The sequence below is a fragment of the Oxyura jamaicensis genome, chromosome 4 (genome assembly GCF_011077185.1).
Source record: "Oxyura jamaicensis isolate SHBP4307 breed ruddy duck chromosome 4, BPBGC_Ojam_1.0, whole genome shotgun sequence".
In the NCBI taxonomy this organism is placed as follows: Eukaryota; Metazoa; Chordata; class Aves; order Anseriformes; family Anatidae; genus Oxyura; species Oxyura jamaicensis.
Genome location: NC_048896.1, coordinates 62,316,157 through 62,328,990, shown reverse-complemented (window position 1 = coordinate 62,328,990; position 12,834 = coordinate 62,316,157). Strand labels below are relative to the sequence as shown.

The 12,834-nt window shown below is 36.0% G+C and overlaps 1 long non-coding RNA gene across 1 annotated transcript; it reads left to right on the top strand.

Annotated features, from left to right (window-relative positions):
• The first annotated feature begins 1,181 nt into the window (after nucleotides 1-1,181).
• Nucleotides 1,182-1,831, top strand: LOC118167154. The gene is made up of 2 exons (XR_004750974.1): nucleotides 1,182-1,285; nucleotides 1,380-1,831. It is a non-coding gene; the product is annotated as an uncharacterized LOC118167154 (long non-coding RNA).
• The last annotated feature ends 11,003 nt before the right edge of the window (nucleotides 1,832-12,834 follow it).

The following is a 12,834-nucleotide window of genomic DNA, read 5'->3' as shown; positions in this document are numbered from 1 at the left end:
AGTGCATCTTATCCCTTGGGAAGGAAGCTAAAATGCACAACTTTGCCTTCTGCAGATGTTAAGCTGCTGTTCAAGGGCGTAAAACAATTCAGTGTTGTTTCTTGAATAAGTGCTTGTGCACTGAGGTGATGGGTTAGTTTGGGCAGGTCATACAGTTCAGGAGCTCTAAGTTCAGTCCAATATTTCCACATGGGACCTATCCCTACCATTTTCTTTTATTATTATTTTGCTTCATGTTATATCAATAAGATAGATTGCAAATTTTTCTGTGAGGAAATTCTGCTATATAGAGATATCTAGGATGAACTAAATTACATAGGAATCCAGCAGTATACACTTTGTGTGGTGGTCTGCTTGGCTTGGCTAAGTTGCTCCATTAAGTGTCTCTGTAAATTGCAGTACCCGTGGCACTTTGCATTGCATCATTTGGAAATCCCACTAAGTAACTTTCTCCTCAGTACTGTTGCGTTACACTCCTAAGGTTGGGTATTACTTCTGTCCAGTTCTTTTGTGTCACCAGCACAGCTTGAGGTGAGAATAATATTACTCCTTGGGCATTTCAGAACAAGAATTTCCCTTTGTAACTGCTGTCCCAGATGGACATTTGACTTATTTGCTAGCAGTTATTTTACATAAGGTTGGCTGTTAGTGTCTTTGTTAAGGTTTTATAATCTATGTGAAAACCCCCCAGTTGATCACTATTTGGAATAAACCAATGAAAATACTGCTGTTGTCATACCTTAGAATTTATTGTAGGTTGGATAACACACACGTACAATAGGCTACATTTTCTAAAAGCATGAACAAAGTCACGAAGAGCTGCACAGATGCACACATCCTCCAAGTTTCCTAAGATATGCAAAGCCAAATGCATCATTCTATGGTATCACCATTGCCAGAGAAGCCTCCCGTAACATAAAGCCAATGAGCAGGAATTAGGGAGTCCCCTACTTTCATGTTTGGTGTGAATATCAAGGTTCGTCTGTTATGCTGTTATTTTTTTCCTGCTGATCATAATGGAGGGAGAGAGAAACAAGTAACGTGATCTTTGGTTCTTGAATCCTTGGCAGAGATTTGAGACCACAACTCTTCTGTCCTCTGTAGTGCTTTCACTTGGAGAAGTTGCATGATGCAGTGGAATTTTTCTTCTTTATGTCTGTCTTGGCTAAAGCAAGACAGACGAGCTTGAAAAGGCTCGGCCTCCTCAAGGAACGCTATCTGATTTGTAAGCATTCCTAGAGGTTAAGACTGGTGACTATCAAGAAAGCAAATACTTCACGCAAGGGTAAGTCTTCTAATTGTGTTTGTGTTGAATAGCTGCCAGATCCCCATGTCAGGATGTCTGCAGTCACGGCTCTGATCTCACCATTCCTTCCTAGGCTGTTGCACAATTGTGTTGCATGTTTGTGGTAGGAGAGAAAGCTGGAGAGCTGGGCTATGAAACCATCTCGGGGAAGGAAGCCATGTTTTATTTTCGTTGCTTGGTTTGGACATCAGCCTGTAGAAGATTGAATAACATTAAAAAAACATAGTGTGACCCATTCATGGGAACCCAACCTGGTCTGCTACACAGATATGTGAAATATGAGGTTTCATACTCAGGGTGGAAATATCAATGAAAATGTGTTCACTGGTATAGAAGAAATCCTAGTTTACATGTGTGATAACTCATTAGTTGTTGTACAGAAAATTTCATCTGTAGTTTCAGGATCTGTTGTGCTTGTGCTTGTAGTTGCAATTAGGCAGCATTTGGAAAACTGGTTGTGAATCTGCCCCTCTGATGGATCGCTGAAAATATCTTCTGTAGCAGAGAATTGAGACAGAACAGTGAGAACAGGTTACTTGTGAAAGAGGAAAGAGACGCAGTGATATTGCAGGCCATGAGCTTAGCTATGGAGAGAGAAGGAAAGAATATTTATAACTTCTTCCAGCCAGAGCAGGGGAGCTTTTGGGACTCTCAGCACATGTAAGGATTGAAGACCACTTTGGTTAGAGAAACATCCAATTTCTGAGAGAAGACAGAAGTTGTCTTAGCCACAGAAACAGTGGTTAGAAGTAATATCCTGATTACTCTCAATACCATAAATCTTTCTTAGATGGTCAAGCTGTGCATTATTGCTATTTGGTTACAGAAAACCAAATTGCACAAGAGTTTAATTTTACTGCTGAAAAAAAAATAGTTAGAGGCTGTGTTAATCTATGACCATGATGTTGTCTCACGTAAGAAAAGATGGTGAGCTGGTAGTGGTGATCCAAGAGGATGTCAGTTCCACTTCCTAAACCATGAAGTGGAGAATTATCCAGAGTAGTAAAGAATTTGTACAAATAATACTGGGGAAATCAGAAGTTAATCTGAATACCAGCTCACTCAATCTAATCACAATAAATAGCTCCCTGCCAACTGCTTCATTACCTGAAACAGGGGTCAACTGATAAACATCAGTCAGTCCTCTCATTAAAAAAAATCCACCACCAAATCCACCCCCCCCCCCAAAAACAAAAAAAACCCTTCATCTCAGAATCTCAAATTCCATCATTCCTGATAAGCACTACGATGTTCCTTATCTCTCATTTGCAGTTCATATCCTGAGCTACATAGATTTGGTGTTAGAGATAAGGATATGAAAAAGTAAAGTGATATTAACACGCATGTCACAACCTGCTAGCCTCTCTGGCTGCTATGCCTTGTGTTGTAAATAGAAGCGGTCAGTGAGTCTGCTCAGGAGCTTAGGATCTGACCACATGTCATTTAACAACATTAGACCAGCTGGGCACATTCAGGGAAAGCAATACGAGACCTCTCAATGGAGAAACAGATGATGCAAAAAATAAAAATTAAAAAAAAAAGGGGAGGTGGGACAGGACAAGAAAGAAAGAGCAAAAGTGTGGAGTACCACTGTATCTCTGTTAGCTTCTTCTGGAGCAGGCAGATAAAATCTGCTAGGTGAAGACAGAAGAAGGGAAAGCAAGCCATAAAGCCAGGCTGTTGAAAGTTGTCACCCAAATTATATCAAACCATACAAATTATATTTTGAGGCTTATACTGTGCTCACTGCTGATAGATACTTGTCAAAGTTTTAACCAAGACAATTGTCACAAAAACCATAGGTAACAACAAACAATCGTGGCATTAAAATAGCACTCACAGTAAGAAATGGTTCCTTGAAACAATATTGTGGTGTTTGAGTCAAGTGCTTACCTTCACAGATCTGTGTGGTATTTTTCCAAATTTTTGGGAAGGCACAGAAATTGACCTTTGTGCTTTTCTTGGGAACTGAGAGAAAGAAGGATTGAGTCATCTGCACTATGATGCAGAATTCTTCTTTACAACAAGTTAGAGGTTTCCCAGAAAAAAAAAAAAAGGGAAGAAAAAAAAAAGAAAAAAATATTTATTTTCCTTTCTACAGACTTTTTTTCTTTGTGTCTTCTAGATTTACAGTAAACTAATCAAAACTAATATACGGCAAAATAGAGCACAAGCAATATAATAACCTCAAACATTCTTTAAAAGGTCACTGACACAACTATATTTAATATATTTTTAGTTTTGTTGTGTAATAAATAAACAGATATTATTTCCTCAAACCAACCAAGGTTTCCTTAGCTTGTTTTCTTGACTTCACATTTAGAAAAAAACATTGTGAGCTTTAATTACTTGGGGAAAAATGCTGTCTTTCTTCAAATCATTATTCACTATCACTTTACCTGCAAAGAAAAAAACAGCATGCTTTTTCTGAGTGATCCCCAAGTAACCTAAATTTAACTCAGTTCTGTGATTGAGGATAGAAGTCTTCTTGTGAACAGCTGCCTGTTACAGCCTATATATGTTTATATTTATTAAAAGTCTACTTCTAAATTAGAAGCAATTCAAAATGATTTTGGTGAAATGTTGTCCTTTTAAGAAATTATATTGTCAAAGAAAAAAAAAACACACATTGATTAATTTAGATCGTTTGTGGAAAACAGACTTACTGTTTCATTTTGTGTTTCTCTGTAAGTTACCATTCTTTTTTTTCTTTTTCTTTTTCTTTTTATTTTCTTTCCAAACACACAACCTTTCTCTCTCCTTCCACAGTTTATTTTGAATTTCAAAGTGGGAAATAATGGGATGAGGATTTTTTGATTTTTTTTTTCAGTTGAAATAAAATATTCTATGCATTCTTAAAAAGCCAGACACCTGTTATTGAAAGGGAAATAATGGCCAAGAAAAAGAAAGAAAAGAAAAAAAGAACAGGTGCAGTTAATGTGCTGGAGTAACGTATCATGGGAGATTTTCAAAACTGCAGATGAATTTAGCTGTACCAGTTCCGAGGAATATAAATGAATGTTGCTTACTTCTTTTTTTTTTTTTTTAATTTTAAAATTCTCCTCCTGAACATGGCTTCTAGGGGGAAGACCACTTGAAATAATTACAGACTTTTAAGAAAAACATGTTGCCACCACCTAATATGACAAGGATAAATGCCAGTCATACAAGAATTTTCCACAAACAGTATAACAGAAAATGTTACCAAGCACTGTCAGTTAGAAGAAAGAATAGCCTTGCCTTGCACCTCCTCATTTTATTTCATTACTTTTATTTCAAAACTGTCTTTTTTTTTTTTTTTTTTTTTTTTTTCTCTCTTTTGGCCTAGCACAACCTTTACTCCTACCTACACTCCCTCTAGCATTTGTTTTTCTAAAGCTGAACTGGAGACTGATAAGTTTATAAAGAAATAGACTGCATCTTAGTATATGAAATCATTATAGCATTAACTAAAAAGTCTTTTGGTTCCCTGTACCCCTACTACAACTATATACATGCATTTATTCACATCTTTCAGTTCTGTTAAAAGCAAGTTTCAAAGAAGTTTTGCAACTATACAAAAAGTAACCCTCTAGCTTATTAATGACAACTCTTGCTCATCTGAAGGCCTAATTCACACCTTGTGCTGATTAAAACACACAGCAAATTAATTTAGTGAGATGGTGCACATAATCTTATTCTATAACCTTCGTTCTTATCCAAACATATTTTGTAAGGTCTACCATTTGAAAAGACAGTGAAAATTGTGTAGTGAAGTGATTTTGGCTTATTCTAATAGCCATAGTAAGGGAGCTTTTTTATCATGTTTTCTACCCTTAGTAGACCATCATCTCCCTTTATATTCAGTATCAGAAACTGTTTTGTGAAAGAGCCTGTGCAGTCAAAAATGCAAACTGCTTTTCTTGGACTGTTTTGTTATTACTTTTATTTTCTGTGAAATACCTCTCATGTATTCTTCCTGCACAATAACGCACTGCATGTGAATTCAAAGCTATAACCATGTTATTTCTTTTATTCCAGTGACTCACTTTTGTTAGGAACAAACTCTATGGTGTTATTCGTTACCCCTGAGATAATATCATACATTGCATTCCAGCATCTAATGGATTTTAGTTTGAAATTATGGAAAATAAAGTGATCAAAATTAACCAATAGGTGATACATACAAAATCATCTTCAGGCCTGAATTAATATGTCTGTCTTTTCTTCAGATCAGGGTGGGATTTTTTTTTTCTTCTTTTTTTTTTTTTTTTTCTTATTTATTTATTTATTTTTTAAGGACAGTTCTTAACGCTCGAACAAATCCCTTTTTCTTCCCCTCAGTAATGTGGTTAACTGTCTGGAATGTGAGCCACTGGAAATTCTTCCCCACAGAAGAATCCCCATTAAGCTTTCAAACAGAGTTACTTCATCCCCACAGCTGCATGGATAGAAGACTTTCTAGTGCCTAAATACTTACTGTATATGTCATCCTTCAATTTTTTATTTATTTATTTATTTTTATTTTTCCCAGCCAGAGCTTTAGGAGCAGGTGCTAGCCTTTTGCTTCCTTTCTGTTTCCTCTGTGGGGAATGGGCTGGAAAGAGCCAACTAATTAGAAAATTCTACAGGGAAATTAATTCTGCAAACAGCTGAGGAATGGCATTTCAGTATAATGCTCACTTTGTCTGTCAGCAGGGCCCTGGCTGGCTTGACGAGTGGCAGTTCTCCCAGATGTTACACATGTTGTGATGAGACCAGAACTGCATCATGCGTTAGCCCATTTACTCAAAGATGTGATGCTCTGGAAGAGTAAATGCACTAAAACTAGCATTCAGGACATACTATGTTGCTGTCACAAGGCAACGACATGGTAGTTTTACATGGGCTTGAACTGTAGAAATGCACTTATTTTTAGTGACTTCAGTTCCAAATGTTTTCTTTGCTTTCATGTAGGTCTAAGGCACAGAGGAGGGCAGTGAAAAGAGACGTACTAAACTGCTTAGTGTGAAAGGGCTAGATTCTCAAAGTTAGGCTTGCATTGTGTACACATCTAATGAAGGTGCAGATCTGTAACATATCTGAGCAAAACACTTACTTAGACTGTTGGCTTGTTATGTGCATGTGAGAGTAGTCAGATCTGCATACACAAAATTCCTTGTTCAGAGACACTGGTGACTTAAAGTTGCAAAGACCATCCGCTCTGAAGGAGCCTGTTGTCAGATGCTTTAGGAAATGCACTGTCTTGGAGAAGATGATGACAGTCTACTCTTTTTTTCAGTGATCTTACCAGTACTTGTTTCATAATCTTAATACTTTTTACTTACAGACTAAAACCCCATTTAGCCACTTACCCTATCTTAAGTAATATGCCAGGTTCTTAGCTCTTTTCTCATGGAAGCCACAGCCCCTCACAACCCTCAAGCCAAGAACAACGTAAGAAATTCAGTCCTCCTCCCAGACGTGTTCCTTATCTATCCCTTCCAAAACCCCCATTTTTTTTTTCCTCAAGCTATTTTTAACATGAGGTAACCCTCATCGGCAGGCTTCTCATGTACACCACTCTCAGACAGACTTGGCATCCACTGTCTCTGTCCTGCCAGGAGATGGCCTTGGGCTTTGCTCTAGTGTTTAGCTATGCAGAAGTATTCCCCAGACTCCTGATGTCTGGGAATTTACCCAGGACTTAACATAGAAAAAGGGACTTGTGAGTGCCCATTGAGTAATATAGAACTTCCTTTCCTATCTTTTTGGTCCAAACATGATGTTGAAATTCACAGTATTGTGTTTATCTCTGTGTGTGGCAGTGGTCTCATTTTTTTTTTTTTTAGATGTATTATTGAACTCTTGTATTATTGAACTCTCTGTTGTACTCTATATCTCTGTCATGAATATATAAATCCTTTTCATTCCTGTGTCTCCTGTAAACTAAGAATATAACAGCTAATATGCTCAAGTACAAGTCCCATGGAGGTATGTCACTTTTCTGTAGCTGAAGATTTTCCAGTGTTTCTTTTCTCTTGTGTGTGTTCTACTGTAACATGATCCTCCTCCCCTTCCCCTTCCCATTTTCATTGTCCTGTACTTCCTGAGTGTGGTAATACTCTATATTTTGTCTCAGTCAAAACTCTAGTTACTCTTGATTTTCTTATCAGTCTGTTCGCTCCAGCACAATTATAGTACGTTGCACAATATTGGACTCAAAAACTTTTTAATAGTGAACAATCTATATCCTATTACCAATTCAATGTTATAATGCATAAGGTATTTGAGAGTTACTTGGATGTATACTATTTTTAATCAAAAATCAGTATTTTTGCTATAGTCATGCTGTGAAGTATGATCACCTTCCAGCACTAAACACAAAGCTAACTGAAAGGCTTTAACTTAACACAGTCACTGATCACTCTTGTAGCTGCTAATAGTAACGTTCCATCTTTTTCCTTTAAGATAAATCAAGCCCATTTCTATAACTACTAAATTTACTTCATGTGGTAGCAATTATAGGTTTCCTAATGAGATGTAATTTCCTATTAAACCAGTGAAATTAAATCACTGCTGAGTATTAACACTTTACCCTTTTCTAGTTAGTAAATGAAAAAAAAAACAACAACTATTTCTATGTTTTGGTTAATTTCTATAGTTACATATATTAATAAATTGAAAGGATTAAAAGGTGGCAATCTCCAAAAGAGGTGCATGGACTTCTAAAATGTAAGCAGCTTGATAATTCTAATACCTCTTTGAGCTAGAGAAGTCCTTATGTTCACAGATGGGAGATTTATTTTGCAATAGCATTTTCAGAATTAATTGACTTTTTAATTTTGAAGTCCTAAATGCATCACTACTTGGCAGTTTTCCAAAGTACATTGTAATATATCTGATGCATGCATTATGGAAATTTGTCAAGTGGTCCATGTTTAAAATGAAGGCCTGTTTGCATTTAAAGGAAGAATACAATCGTATTATTAAGTATTATTATCACATATTCTTCTTGAAGAATTGCAACTTTTATTGTGGATTGCTTAGTAATTACAGGAGCACTGCCAGCTGAGAGTTTTAAAGTCAACTGAGAAATAAAATGGAAAAGGTGTGATATTTATTGCAGCTAAATGTCTAGCTAGATTGCCTTTACATGTTACCTATATAAAAGTTCTAAGTGATTTAACTTTCTACTTATTGCCATTTGGATGTTCAAAACACTGACCCAATTGTCATGGAATTTTTTTTTTTTTTTCAACTTATCATAATGGATTAAACCTAAAAAAGCTATATTATGACGATTCACTTATATTTTTCCCAAAGTTCAGCAAGAGTCAACATTACCTGTATGTGCTTATTAGCCAAAAAATGTAAATACAGGTGAAAGCTTCAGCTGCCTGTATAAATTGGTGAATAATTGCATGTTTGCACCATTAGCTTAATTTTATACCCGATGAATCTTTATGAGTTCTCCTATACGGTGTGACAGAGCTAGAGCGGCATGAATAAGAATGTTTTCATGTGGGGGTCATCATAAAGACCAGGAGAGTTCAGACAGGAAGGAAGACACATTCTGTTGTGGAGACATAAGGATGACAGGGAGGTCAGGTACATTGGACAGTGAATTCAAAACCAACTCTCAGTTAATCAAAATACTTCCTTATGTTCTAAACACAATGATTGTTTCCTTTGCAGTAGACTGAAATGCTTTGTTTTGTCTTTGTGTGTTCAGGAATATTGAGCTTTTAATTTGTTTTTAAAAGATCTACCCTCTAAAAAATGTAAATTTATTTCAAAATGCTAATGCTGGTTTAAAAATTCTAATTTTTATTTATTGACCTATTTTCACCTCAAAGGATAGTAGTTCACTTGCCCCAGTTTTGGGAACAGTGCTACTCACAGAAGTTGATTTGAGTTTGTAAAAGGGTTTAGCATGTCCCAGACTCACTCCACTTTTCAATTCATTTTCTAGTCATCAAGAAATATGTTTCACCTCTATATGTAATGTTTTGTTCTGAAAGTTTTTTTTTTTGTTTTTTTTGTTTTTTTTTCATTTTTTGGGGTGGGGGTTGTATACGTTTGTTACACATATTGCAAGAGTTAAACAAAACCAGTTTGATTTATGAGTTGTTTTGTCTGGATGAGTTTATGAATAGCAATGCTATATATGTTTTTAATTAAATTCTTTCTTTCCTCCCAAGGATGTCACTATCCAAAAGAAATTGAGAATTTTGTTTAGAAAATTTGCACACACCTTGTATTACTATGAATACTCGAGACATACTTGCATCTGGGGTAAATATTTACAAGAATGGTTTCCAAAGTTCAAAACTTTTAAATTTTCATCATGTCTCTAAACTTTAACATATACTTGGGTTAATACCACATTGCAATATTAACATATATTCTATGTTTTACATAATAGACACATACCTGCAAAATTAAAACCTTTTCTTGATACACTGTTCTAACAGCTACAGACAACACTCCTGGCAGAATTTCTTGGTTGTTCAGTAAAGTCAACATTCATAAAACATTTTATCTAGTACACTTTAAAAAATTTCCACTAACTGCTCTAAAAATATGACTGTTATTCATTTCTCTGAAGTCCCATTAATTTGTTATTTGTAAGCATGGCCTAGAAAGGAAGGAAGGATAAGGAGACAGAGGGAGTGAATCAATATTTTATTGTAGTGACACTCTTGTGTTATTTCAGCTAGTCAATTTTACTTATAACCTTCTGAATGCAGCACTATCCATTGCAGTTGTTCAAAAATGAAAGGCTATATCTTCTTTACTGCTAGTCCATGTGATGTAACACAGACAAGAAAATAGGTAGATATTTACTCCAGTTTAATGCTCTGAAAATTAAACCACCTTCTGAAACCACCACTGAACCACCTTCCTCAGTGACAAGGTTTGCAGGGGGATGGACCTGTGCAGAAGGCAAAACCTGCTAACCTCCTTTTTGTGGTCCCTATCCTCTTCTTCCTCTTGAAATAATGCCTGCCTCAGACCTAATGTCTTAGGAGGCCTTGGAAATTTTATGGGTTTTTCATCAGAGCAGCTGAGGAGACTTTTAAAAATGTACCTTGAGATGACTCACACACATAAAATTTCTCAGAACCTTACCTGTGTTTTTAAAACAGAAAGGACGCATGGCAGTGGTACAAGAAAAGGAGGTGGATGTTGTTAATTTAGGCTACCATCTTATACGACAGGTAAGCAGACCTCAGCAAATACCTCACCTCCCTCACAGCAGGCCAGGAGAAGTGTTACTAGAAATGCAATGTGCCCAGTGATACTAATATTAATGCACATTTGTTAGCCTTCAGAAATCTCTTTAGATACAAGTTTTGTCACTCATAGCTATTAGATATATCTCTAAACATGAACACGAACAGGTACCTTAATATTTAGATGGTGTCTAATTGACAAGTTATGTAAAAGTTCTTCACCTACACCGAAAGGAGATAAGCAAGAAGGTTTTAAAGAAGGTTTTGACCTGACTTTCAAAGTTTTCTTAATTTTAATCTGTCTTCTAATCATTCCAATGTATTTATCAACAATGTCCAGAAATACAAGAGCTTAACTGTGCTAAAGATTAATCTAAGTATGCTATTTAAAGAACTGCACATTGTGGCCAGAAAACCATTCTGTGAAACTCATCTGATGGCCTGCTGTTGTTTTAAGAGAAGTGTGTTGAGGGTGGCTGAGTATACTAGGTCAGGTCCCTCCTGGCTGAAAGAAATAAAGGCATTGCATTTGGTTAAAAAACAAAAAGCAAAAAAACAATCCCCCTCTCCCCCCAGAAAAAAAAAAAAATATAAATAAATAAAAGAGAAAGAGAGAGATTCCCCAAAGGACTGTGATTCTCATGCCATCAGGTAATGAAAATTTTACTAGTGACTCCCACAGAAACAAAGTTAGGACAGTATTTACTGCTTCTGAAATCCCAGTCTTAATCCCAGCCTTCTTAAATAGGATAGATAAACAATGATGTCCAAAATCTCCTTGGCCTACCTTTCCAAATAAATTGTTAGCTGTTTTTTGTTGTCTTTCTACAAAAAAAATAAAAAAGGAAATTAGATGAACATAAAGTGATTTCTGACACATTTGGCAAATTGCAGTGTTTTCAGAAGTTTGCTCAGAAAAAAACTGTTGTGTAAGCATCCACTCAGTCTGAGTACGAGAATTTCTTGCCAGGAAGGGGAAAAAAAGATCACCAGCTGGCAATATTCATCCTTTCTACTCATATTTTCTTTGCTTATGACTCCCAAAGTGTTTGGTGGAAATGGCAATTAGTCTTTTGTTGCTTGTATTTTTGCAACTAAAGGACAGGAGAATTAAAGTGAAGATACGAAAATATGCATGCTAGAAATGTTACGTTCCTGGAAAAGAGAGAGACAGATGAGCTGATGGAGAAACCTGTTGCTCAGATCTATGTGAAGAACATTCAGATGCTCAGACTTTATGAAAGACAAATCTCTTATTTAGTAGCCTAAATTATGCATTAAGCAATTGCCCCAAAATTTCATAACTCTTACAGGAAGAGAGCAGGAATAAAAAGAACATAAAATATTAAGTAACCTATCCCAACTACTAGACAATATACCTAGTCTTTCATTTAAGGAAAAAACCTGTATGGCCTGAATTCCTATCTTCACCCTTTTTTATCCCTCCCCCTCCTTTTTCTTAATAGAAATGTGTAATCTGAGGAGCAATTTTAATTCACCCAAAATGAATTTAACTGAGTTGTTAATGAGGAGCTAGAAAAATCTGCAAGTCTGACACTTTGCTTTACATAGCCATTGTTTCCTAGATTGATAATTACTTATTCTGTTCCATTCAGCTGTAGATTATGCCGTAAACAGCCATGCAGGATTTGTCCAGAAGTTAACATGTCCTTTCACTGCCAAAAACTTTGGTCAGCATGAAGTAGAATGAAGTCAAATACAGGAAGGAAATTGTTATTGATACTGAAAGAATTTGAGACCTCAGCTATCATCAGACACAACAAGTCATTTCTTCCTTCTTATTGGAAGGCGTGTAATTATGGATCAGACAAAAAATGCAAAGAAATATTTCCGGAAGACATTTGGCTTCTTGAAGCTAATTCTGCCATCAGGGTTCTTGCCAGACATAAGCAGAGCATCAGATTGTGGGTCTTGTTGTGCATGTGTTTTTTCTTAGATGGAGAGAAGTTATAGATGTGAAAAAGGTAAAATTTTGGAGCTTGGCCTGTTAGTGTCTGTTTCAAGGGGCCCTACTAAATATCTTCATGCCCTCAGAAAACCTTTTGTAAAAGAAAGATAAATTCCAAAGAATGTTGGTAAACTCTATTTTGATTTACTTAAGTGGATAAGATTATGATGGAAACAGCTGATTACATTGTCAGAGTCTAGGAATTTTAAGAAAAAGTCAGGTACTGGATAAACTCAAGCTATTCATAAGTCAAATTAATTTTCAAATACGTCAATTAAAAGATGTTACACATGCAAAGCTTATGCAGAGAATTTTCCAAGTTAGTTGCAGAGATTTAAGTATGGCACTAGATGCATGAATTT